The sequence below is a fragment of the Epinephelus fuscoguttatus genome, linkage group LG21, assembly GCF_011397635.1.
Source record: "Epinephelus fuscoguttatus linkage group LG21, E.fuscoguttatus.final_Chr_v1".
Taxonomy (NCBI): Eukaryota; Metazoa; Chordata; class Actinopteri; order Perciformes; family Serranidae; genus Epinephelus; species Epinephelus fuscoguttatus.
Genome location: NC_064772.1, coordinates 981,423 through 993,871, shown reverse-complemented (window position 1 = coordinate 993,871; position 12,449 = coordinate 981,423).

Genomic DNA, 12,449 nt, shown 5'->3' with positions numbered 1-12,449 from the left:
AGCCGGGCGATGTAATCCCTCCAGCGTGTCCGGGGGCGGCCCTGAGGTCTCCTCCCGGTAGGACATGCCGGAGACACCACCCAAGGGAGGCGTCCAGGAGGCATCCTTACCAGATACCCGAACCACCTCAATTGGCTCCTCTCGATGTGGAGGAGCAGCGGCTCTACTCCGAGTCCCTCCCGGATGTCCGAACTCCTCACCCTATCTCTAAGGCTGAGCCCAGCCACCCTGCGGAGGAAACTCATTTCGGCCGCTTGTACTCGCGATCTCGTTCTTTCGGTCACTACCCAGAGCTCGTGACCATAGGTGAGGGTTGGAACGTAGATCGACCGGTAAATCGAGAGCTTCGCTTTCTGGCTAAGCTCCCTCTTCACCACAACGGACTGGTTAAGCGTCCGCATCACTGCTGACGCCGCCCCAATCCGCCTGTAAATCTCCCGCTCCATCCTACCCCCACTTGTGAACAAGATCCCGAGATACTTAAACTCCTCCACCTGGGGCAGGACCTCCCCCCCTACCTGGAGTGGGCAATCCACCCTTTTCCGGCTGAGGACCATGGCCTCAGACTTGGAGGTGCTGATTCTCATCCCAGCCGCTTCAAACTCGGCTGCGAACCATCCCAGCGAGAGCTGGAGGTCACTGTTCGATGGAGCTAGGAGCAGTGGCGGTTCTAGGCCAGTTTCAATGGGGGGGCCAAGCTAGGGCCAGTCCTTTTGATACAGGGGCACATACAAGTACGGTCAAATATCTAAGTCTGAACAATAAGATATATATATATATATGTGTAAGGGGGTCCGGGGGCATGCTCCCCCGGGAGAAAATTTTGTATTTGATTTAAAGGCATCAATCTGGTGAATTCTGAGAGCAAAGTTATGATGGCAGAATATGCCTAGATTTCAACATCTCTGTGCTTTTTATGTGTGAAAAATGTTCCATTTTTACTGATAAAAACACTAGTTGTATGTTATGGTGAAGGGTTACACTCAAAATACGGCTAAGTATTAGTAGTTAAACATTTCAGTAATCAAAAGAAAAATGACTGACGTACTGATCTGCCTCTGGAGGGCTATTTTAATATTTAAAATCATGTGCAGACAAAATATTCTTTTAAAATTCTCACACTCACAAGTACAGTTCCAGATACGCAAAACAATACAAAATACGCAAAACGAAAGGAAAACAAAAGGTGAGATTCAAATAAATTACACACAAACAGGCACAAATTACTGCTTTCCTCCCTCCCTCTCGATTTGCAAGTACAGCACCCTGAATCAGAGCATTTCAAAAGCCCTCTGGTAGTTGAATGTCTCTGGGACAGGCCCATTTATAGCAACCCACTGGTGTGCGCGATCCGGCCGAGGCACGGGTACTGGAGCTAATAGCAGCCATTCAAGAAGCTGCTCCACCAGCCGCGGCCTAGAAGTGGCTCAGCGCTCCGCTCCACTAAAATTACAATTTGCACAGACCAAATGAGTCAAACAGGAAGTCAGGCGCAGAAAAGACGAGAGTATCCAGTCGATTTTCAAAATAAAAGACCCATGAAAACCACGGATCATATTTCACATCACTACATAAACATGATGTGACAGGCATGAGTCAAATGAAAAGGAAAAAGTTTTCAGAGCTTACCTCAATGGTGCTGTATGTTGCCGTGCAGGCTGAGAGTTGTCTTAAATACAGCCACACAATTCTCTACTGATGTGTTCTGGGTGTTTTCAAGAATGCTCACGAAGTGGATGTCAGTATTCCTCAATATTCCGCTTAGAAATGCGGTCTGCTCTATCAACTCAGGCTCACATTAGCGCTAGGAGAGCGACGTCTGTGGTGAGGCCGGGGAGGGTGAGGGGGAGGGAGGGGGGAGCCGAAGAATTCCCAGTAGGAGCTCCAGCCAGTGCGCTACAGAGTGACGTTCATCTACCAGAGGCATTTTATATCTGGCCAATTTTTGGAGACTGTGGCAGGGCAAATTAGTCAATGTATGGGAAACACTAGAATCTCAGGCCCTTTTCCTTCTTGTGTGGTGTATTCTGCATGATTCACTGGGTGCGCCTCTTTAAGTGGTCCGACCGGCAACCTGTTGAGACGATTTAGTTCCGCGTTCCCCCTCCGACTCCTCGGCGGGGGGACCACAGGGGGGGCCGGACTCGGAGTTACGGGGGCACTGGCCCCTGCTGGCCCCCGCCTAAAACCGCCATTGGCTAGGAGGACCACGTCATCCGCAAATAGCAGGGACGAGATCCTGCCGTCACCGAACCTGACACCCTCCACCGCTTAGCTGCACCTAGAAATTCTGTCCATGAAAGTTATGAACAGAACCGGTGACAAAGGGGAGCCCTGGCGGAGTCCAACCCTCACTGGGAACAGGTCCAACTTACTGCCAGCCACGCGAACCAGACTCGTGCTCCTTCAGTACAGGGACTGGTTGGCCCTTAGCAGAGGGTCACCAACCCCATGCTCCCGGAGCACCCTGTTCCCAGCAGACCCTCACTGCTTGTTTGGGCCTGCCAGGTCTGCGCGGCGTCCTCCCCTGCTACCTGATCCAACTCACCACCAGGTGGTGATCAGTTGACAGCTCTGCTCCTCTCTTCACCCGAGTGTCCAGACCATATGGTCGCAGGTCAAATGATACGACTACAAAGTCAATCACTGACCTGCGATCTAGGCTGTCCTGGTGCCACGTGCACCGATGGACATCCTTATGCTTGAACATGGTGTTAGTTATGGCCAAACTGCGACCCGCACAGAAGTCCAATAACTGAACACCACTCGGGTTCAGATCGGGCAGGCTGTTCCTCCCAGTCACGCCCCTCCAGGTCCTGCTGTCATTGCCCACGTGAGCGTTGAAGTCCCCCAGCAGAACAATGGAGTCCACGGTCGGGACACTGTCCAGCACCCGTCCCAGGGACTCCAAAAAGGGTGGGTACTCTGAGCTGCTGTTCAGCGCATAAGCGCAGACAACAGTCAGGACCCATTCCCCGACCCGAAGGCGCAGGGATGCAAGCCTTTCGTCCACCGGGGTGAACCCCAGTGTACAGGCAGAGAGTCTGGGGGCTATCAGAAAGCCCACCCTGGCCCTCCGCCTCTCACCCAGAGCAACTCCAGCAAAGGAGAGAGTCCAACCCCTCTCGAGGAATTGGGTTCCAGAGCCGGAACTATGTGTCGAGGTGAGGCCGACTATATCTAGCTGGTAGCGCTCAACCTCTTCCACAAGCTCCGACTCCTTCCCCGCCAGAGGTGACATTCCATGTCCCAAGAGCCAACTTCCGTAGCCGAGGATCGGACTGCCAAGGCCCCCGCCTTGGTCTGCTGCCCGATCCACACTGCACCGAACCCTTCTGGATCCCTCTGCGGGTGGTGGGCCTGCAGGGGGACGAGCCCATGTAGCCGGTTTGGGCTGGGCCTGGCCAGACCCCATGGGTGAAGGCCCTGCCACCAGGCGCTCACCCACGGGCTCCAACCCCAGGCCTGGCTCCAGGGCGGGGCCCCGGTAACCCTCCAGGCCGGGTACACCAACTCTTGCTGTTTTCCATCATGAAGGGTCTTTTGAGCCATTCTTCGTCTGACCCTTCGCCCAGAACCAATCTGCCACGGGAAACCCTACCAGGGGGGAAATGCCCCCGACAACACAGCTCCTAGGGTCATTAGGGCACTCAAACTCCTCCACCACGATAAGGTGACGGTTCTCGGAGAAGTTGACAAGCTTTACAAAATAAATTTTAAGGTAATAAATGATAAGATGCAGAGGGACATAACAAAATGGTCTACATTTTTATTGGATTTTAGTTCAAGAATCGAAGTGGTAAAAATGAACCTATTTCCAAGACTGCTGTATCTCTTTTTGTCACTCCCAGTTAGAATACCAGAATCACAATTTGCATCTTGGGATAAACTGATATCCAGGTTTATCTGGGCGGGAGCTAGGCCAAGGATAAAACTCAAAACCCTCCAAATAGGCAAGGAAAATGGGGGACTAGCACTGCCAAAATTCTACTATGCGGCCCAATTAAGGTACATTGTCTATTGGTGCTCCCCACAATATGAGTATGAAACTGGGCCAGGATCCCCCTCAAACCAGGCTAGGTGAAATAGAGCATACAGACCCCAAGGGAGACAATTCAATATTAAAAGAAACACTTAGAAGATGATGCAAGGTGGTTAAAAATACAAATTGACAGGGGATAGTAAACTTCTGATCTGGCCTTCTCAAACTCACAGGTTTAAGCCTGGAGAGCTTGATAGGATGTTTAGAAGCTGGAGAGACAAAGGAATAACAGCTATCTGCACACTGGTAGAAGGACAACATTTCAAATCTTTTGGAAAACTTCAGAGGGAGTTTGACTTGGATAAAGGAGACCTGTTCAGATATTTCCAGCTAAGAAATTTCTATAATACAGAAGAAAATGATCAGAGTGTTGACAGGTGCCTATAAACAAATTCCTTCAAAAAATGTTTCCAAACTGTACAAAGGTATGCAAAAACAGAATGGAAGTAACACATTGCATACAAAAAAGAAGTGGGAGTCAGAATTTAATATTGAACTGTCGGAGAGCGACTGGCAATCCATGTGCAGAACTCAATGGATGGAGGATGGAGGGAATTTGGCTGGAAAATTTTAATTAGATTTTTCATTACACCACACATTAAAAGTAAACAATGTGTGAAAATTACAATATTCTGGGACATGGTTCTTCAAACCATGGAGGAAGTCTTTGGATATGAGATTCCGAATGATCCCCGGGCTGTGTATCTGGGACTGACACCAGAGGATATAATAAAAAAGGAAGACATTTACCTGTTCAAAATCCTGACACTTGCGGCTAAAAGGCAATCACAAAGAACTGGTTGAAAAGTGAACCTCCTGCACAGGAACAATGGCTGAATATTGTGGAGGAAATATGCTCTAGGGAAAGACTGACCTATTGTCTAAGGACTAAAGCAGAGGTCCATGAACAAAGATGGGAAAAATGGCATACATATAACAGAAAGTAGTGCCCCCCGCCCCACCCTTTGTGTTTTTTGTTGTTGTATTTTATGCCTATGTTTTGTTATGTGCAAAATGAAAAATAAAGTTTAAAAAAAATGTAGTGAACAGCAGTGACAAATTCATAGCGACCACGTAGACACAATACAGAAGACATGAAAGGTGCACAATATACATTCGAAAATACATCTGGTGTAGCCCATGACAACACCAGAAGTGACCAGGGATATCATAATATTACACATAAACCCTATTGCACGTGACCCCAGGTCAATCCATCATTCACATGGGACAAACACTCAAACAGACAACAGTGCCCATCTGCAGCAGTCATTATCCCTCCAGCCAGGACCGTCTTCCCAGCCTCAAGATAATATGCTGCTAACATCATTGCTGCACACAACAGCTGCAGCACTACAGGCTCAAGCAACTTAAGCAAATATGCCAGGCCAAAGACAGGATAACTACATGTTGCTAACTCAGTCTCTACCACCAACATTAACTTCTGCACCATGGTTGGGAGCAGTTTCCAGGCTGCCACCTCCTACGGTGACGAGTATGGCCATGGTGCAATCTAATGTCGAGGCCATGCAAGCAGTAGGTCACGTGGGCCATCGCCTGTAGAGATCAGGCACGGCAGCATGTCAGTGGCTGGACAGACCCAATAGCAATCTCTGCCAATGACACCTGCATATTCTTCATATCAGTATACAACTGCACAGCTTGCATCTCAGACACAGACTGCAACAGCCCTGTATCCAGCATACCAGCTATCCACTGCAGCTGCTCTCCAGCCAGTGAGCCAACACCAAGCAGGCACACCTTGGCAGTCTACCTATCAACCACCATACACTCCTGCTGTGCCCCAGCAGACATTATATCAACCTCCTCCAGTCATATCGGCACAGCCAGCATACCAACTGCCATCATACCAGCTGAGCCATCATCCACAACCGGTATACCAGCCCCAGCCCGCTCCATCAATCCAGCTAGCCTATCATGTAGTGCCTCCAACACCTGGTCCAGCACCATATCAACCTGTACCACCTACGTAGGTCCAGTATGCCCTTCAGCCCCAGTATACATCACCACAGGTACCATATACTCTCCAGACTTCCAGGCAACCAATCCCAGTACCTGAACTGCCTAAGTTGGTCCATGACAGCAAGAGAGTTTGCTGACCTGAAGATGGCACTAGACCACTTACTCAGTCCCCACACTGAACTTTCTGAACATTATAAATATGGTTTACTTATTGGGGATGCAACGGTCCTAAAAAATATTGAACCGTTTGGTCCGCCCTGCACGGATCAATACGCCCTTATGGACCGCAGGTTTTCAGTTTTGCAATTAATTTTGCATTGATGCTTTACAGGCCACTGTGTGTGTGTATGTGTGTGTGTGTGTGTGTGTGGGTGGGTGTGCATGTGTGTGTGTGTGTGTGTGTGTGTGTGTGCCCATTCACAGGCCGGGTCAGCCTGCTGCACGAAAGCCCTCCCCGCAAATTAATGTTCAATCACTGTTGTGGCTCTGCCCACTCACCCCTTCACACTGTTGTAAGTGGAGCCGGGGAAAGTGACTCTCGCCTCACACAGAAAAGAAGCGGAAAAAACAAACATAGAGAGCCATGGCAAGCGCAAGTGGAGGAGTTGAGAGACAGAAGTTTGAAGAAGCACCGGCTTCAAACAAATCTTCTGGTGTGGGATCATTTCGATTTTGCTGTTGAATAAAACGATGAGGGAGTGAAAACAGTTAATAGAAATTTCACTGTCTGCAAACGTTGTTTGAAACATGTCTAGTGTTTCCCCTACGATTATATTAGGGGGCACCCCGCCCCGTACCTTGTCCTTTTATTAAACGAACTAAATAGCCTTATGTTATTTACACAACGGCATGTCATTTCTGTCACTACATGCACGCACGTTTACAATCCTCCTCTGCTCTCTGTGTCGCGCAGGGCGGAGTTCGGCCCCAATGCGCACACACACAACCACACACACACACACACACACACACACACACACACACAGACACAGGTGAGCACACAAGAGTGTGGCCCAGTCCATGGAGCGGAGCCTGTGTTGCGTTCAGGCGTTGTCAAGTAAATAACAAATTCCAGCACTTGAATAGGCTGTAGCGCAACACAGCAGCATGTCAAGTGCAAAGTCAAGCAAAATAAAGAGATACGTTTTGGAGAAAAAAATTGTTCTCTTTACACGCAAAACACGTACTGAAACCGAACCGAAACCGTGGCCCACAAACTGAGGTACGGACCGTACTGTGGGCTACCTGTACCGTTGCACCCCTAGTACTTATGGAGCAATTGGTCCTGGATGAAGCCCGGCTCAACGCCCAGTCCTGCAGGCATTATGCACAGCCCAAGACCGCCACAATGCAGACTCTGCAGCAGCCATATGGCCTAAACCCATACAGCATTCAAGACCTCTTTGACTGGCTCAAGGTAAAGGCCGAAGCTCAAAGACTGTCTGCAAAAATGGCACAGCGCCATCATACTGAAGGAAAACAACCCCCCAAGAGGGATAGGCAGGTCCCTGCAGCCAGGCCATGTAACCATCCCGTCTCAGTTTATCATGGCTCCGACAAGCCCAAGTGTGACAATGGTCAGCCTTCAGAGACGCTTCAGTCAGAGGTCAAGCAGCAGGAGTCCAAGCGGCTGCGTCTCTTTTTAAGAGTACCGAGCACTACCTGTCACAATGTCCAGACATTGTCCAGCACTCACCGGAAGAAGTCGAGAAGTGGATAACAGATGGCAAGCATTGTTGTAATTGTGGTCGCAACCATGAACAACGGGCCTGCACCTTAATGAAACCCTGATAAAAACCACTAGGGATGGGAATCGAGAACCAGTTCCAACTGGTTCAATTCATCGACATCATGAGCTTTTATGCTTAACATTTCCCTTATCGATTCTTTTCATTAAGCCGAATCTTAACATCGATGATGCACATCACGCTCATCAGTCAGCAGCACGTTCAACAACGAGGAAGACATCATGGCGGAAAGACAGAAGCGGTTGAAAGCGTGGCTTCACTTCACCAAAAAAGACTAACAGCGTGACATGCAATTTATGCAGCACTGTAATTACATGCAAGGGCGGAAACACCACCAACATGCTGAAGCATTTTTCGTCGCATGGCATTAAATATCAGGAGTGCCGATGTTTGACAATCACGTTTGCCAGTGACGGTACGTATGTCCTGTCCCATGTTAACAATAGCACAACGCATTCAATGACAGATTCTGCAACGTTATTTGACGTAGATGAAAACAATTGCGGTACAAATATTCTTTCATTTGTTCCATTTTAGATGATAGCGATGGACCAAGTATTTCTGCTGCCTGCAGTGTCACTCTCCCAGCTCCACGTCCCAGCCCCCTGCCCCCTTCGTTTAGCCAGCAAACCCCACCGTGTAGGACAAAGATTATAATTTATTTTTATTTATTTATATGTCCAGAGATCTAGGATCCAGTGACCAATTACATATGTTTACTTACACAAGCACTTATCTCTTGTTTAGAACAGAAACTCAATAAAATTTGTGTTGTTGACACTGAAAACCTGTAAGGTAGGGCTGGGCAATATGGCCTAAAAAAAAAAATCTCTGATTTTTTTCACCAAAAATCCAATTCACGATTTAAATTGATTTTTTCCCCTCCTAGTTAAAAAAATATATATATTTGCGGCCTGGTAGCACATACCTGGGGTCCAAAGCTTTCAGCATGTGAATAAACCCCAGCTTTTCCATGGTAGCCTACATATGGGCACCATATCTCTTGCAATATACATTGCGACTGCATCTGTGATCGCTTTCCACCGGACCCCTTTCTTATCATACGGCAGTGTTTCCCCTACCATTATATTGGATCACAACAGAAGTCATTTAAGGTTACCTTTCCTATAGAACAGGTCTATACCTTGTCCTTTTATTAAACAAACTAAATAGCCTTATGTTACAGGCTGAGCCTGATGTGTGTGGCTTGTGTGTGTGTGTGGAGCTGTGTATGTGTGTAGTTGATGTAGGAGGTATGAGATATCAGTGCACCGGGTGTGGTGTGTGACGTCAGACGGATGCACCCCAGGAAGAAAGTGAGGTACGTGCTATGTTATTTACATTGAGTAGCCACAGCGAAGAAGCCTACGCAGTTCCGCATGCTGTTTTTGACTTATTTCGCTCTATGTAAAAGTCAGACACTGATGAGAGAGGCTGTGCATCATCCCTGCAGTGCTGAAAATAAAGTGCCGTTCTTTAACGCAGAGGAAGTCCCGTTGTTTATGTGTTGTTGCCACAACGAGCTAACACAAGCTAAAGGAGCTAATGGTCTTCGGAGGTCCCTTTACTACGGTTCGGGGGTCTGCCAGTTTGGCGTTGTCATTTATGTCCCTACACGGTGCGCGTCTAAAATCCTCCTCTGCTCTCTGTGTCGCGCACGGCGGAGTTCGGCCCTAATGCGCGCGCACGCACACACACACACACACACACACACACACACACACACACACACACACACACAGGTGAGCACAGACACAGACACAGGTGTGCACACAAAAGCGCTGAAGAACTCGTCCCCTTTCTTGAGAACAAGTTCTTCCCCGCTTGCTGCCATGTTGTTTGTGTATCAAGCACGTGGGGGGGAGGGGTGAGCCCACTCTGAACTACGGGAGCCCAGCGTGGAGCGGTGGTGTCGGATTTTAAATAGAAACTCGATTTTCATTAAAACAAATCGGCCTAAACTGCAAATTCGAATTAATCGATAAAATCGATTTATCGCCCAGCCCTACTGCAAGGTCTACTTTTCTACACAGAAAATTCACAGGAAGAATCAATAAGGGAATCAGTAAAGAATCGGATCGATAAGCAGAATCGATAATGGCATTGATATCAATAAAATCGTATCAATTCCCATCGCTAAAAGCCACCCAGCAGTTCGTTCACGGGGCAGCGGCTGACCCCTCCCTACCTCAGCCTGACCATTGTGATGCTGAAGTCTTCCTGCTGAATGCCAGCCAAGCAGAACGCTTCCTGGAAGAGATTAAGTGTCTCAAGGCTGGCAAACCAGTACTGCCCAGCAGTAGGCTCAGCACACTTTCACCAGAGATGGATCCTACAATGAGTCTTACCCATGTTGGTGGACGCCTTCGTCGCCTTTATGCCGCCTGTTCTACTGATATCCACCCAATAGTCCTTGATCCTCGCCACGCAGTGACAAGACTCCTCATCCTGGATATGGATGCATGCCTACTCAGGATAGCCATGTGGTTAGGTTTAGAAAATATATCATGTTTTGGCTCGATATTCATACAGGAAGTGGACATCGGGCTCCTGGGTGAAAGTCAAGGGTTTGTTGGACACAGCCACCACCCCTCCCACCCACCCTATAGGGACTTTAAAGCTCCTTATATGCGGCTTTACTGGCAGCATTACAACCGTCAAGACAGTCTCCAGGTTTCCTGGTTTTTCTGGTTTTGAGTGACAAATATAGACTACTGCCGTCTGCTGGTGTGGGGAGTTATTTCCTCTCACACAGGTGCAAAACGGATGTGCTGGTTGGCTGTTGGCTGTAGTTTTTGCAGTGTGTTCATGTAGAACTTTTTTGGTCGAGACAAGGTGACGTCAATTGATGTGGCAAGGGGCTTTGGTCACTGCTGGTTCTGTGAAGTTGGTTTGGTGTGTCTAGGCCTTTGAAGACACAAACCAACAATAAGTGAGTTTGTCTCTTAATACTCTGTGACTTCTCTATCCAGTCTGTCTCTCTCATGTCAAAACCCATTGGTTCCTACTGAAGAAGTTATTAAGTTCTGGCTTTGCTACTTTGTGCATTATATAAACCAAATGTATATCTTTCCATGTTATTGGCTATGAATAAAGTGCTATATTGGCTTTGGGTCAGTTATAAATTTGGTATAGTGTCTCATGGTATTAGAGCAACATATCATGTTCTTTCACAAGTTCATATCTGATTGCAGTGTTTTAACAGAATATTTGAAACAAAATGTCATTCATGTAGACAGGTCAAAAAACCTTTTCTGTTCAACATTCTGACTACCTGACTACATAATGTTAAAGAAAAGAAATTTTGTATGAAAAATATTAGAACATTAACATTTTTTTTTCAATAGGAAATTCTTAACCTCTAATCATTAATAGAAGACTTTATTCAGAATGTGGTAACTAATACGAACAGTTTCTTTTTCTTTTCTTGTTTTGGGCAAAAAGAAAACTTCCAGAGAGCTTCTGTATTGACCCCTCCCCCTGTATTTTCATAAAATGGTTTGGTCCTGCCCCTAAACCTGGCATAACAGTACTTGTTTGCAGAGTGGAGTGAGGAGAGTCGGTGGAGCTGAGCATCATGTCTCCCCCACCCCCCATCATTTTCACCAGGAGCAATACACCTGTCCATCCTTTTTCTAACTTTCATAATGGCTTTCATCACCTTCTTACACATCACCATCAGAGGAATATGAGGATATAAACAGGATCTCATTCAACTACTCAAAGAAAAAGACATCTCCATAGCATCGATAAACGAAAGACTTCTGTCAAAAAACTCATAAATCCATATCTCTGGTTACAACATCATTAGAAAAGAATGACAGACAGGACGAGGAGGAGGAGTAGCACTTTTAATACACAAAAACACTAAATACAGTGAAATAGATTACGACTTATCACCAGAGCAACTACAAGGAAATGAATATGTCACAATAAAAACAAAAATCCATTCACACCACCCCATCACAGTCACCAGCGTCTACTGCCCCCCCAGAACAAAACCCTCACCTGACCTGTTCACCGCCATCTTCAACCCCAGTCAATCCCTCATCATGGGAGACCTCAATGCAAAACATATCATCTTTTACTGCAGTAAAACAAACACAAGCGACATAGCACTCTGACAGATCCTCAACAATAACCTGTCAATCATCAACACCAACGAACCAACTCACATATCCCCCCTAACCGGCAACCCCGACATCCTGGACCTGATCCTCTGCACCCCTGACCTGGCTTCAAAACTCCACCAGTTCTCCACCACAAACCATCTCAACAGTGACCACCTCCCATTCTCACCACATTCTCCTTCCACCTACAAGCCATTCAAAGCAAGAAATACAACAGGACAGTAAACTGGGAAACATACAAATCACACATACAAGTACAACTGAAGGACACTCTCACCACCACCTCCCACGACCTGGACCATCAAGCAACCGTATACAGTGAAATACTCACCAAAGCCCGAGAACAAACAATACCTCATAACACTGCCAAGACCCCGACACAACCCGGGAAAAAAATGAAGAACAAAGTACAGAGAGAAGACACTGTGGATACCATATTAATAAAACAAGCACAGATCACCTACCTTCAACATCTTGGACAACTCTTCACCACCTGCCTCACCACCGGACACTTCCCCTCACCCTGGAAAACTGCACTTGTCACCA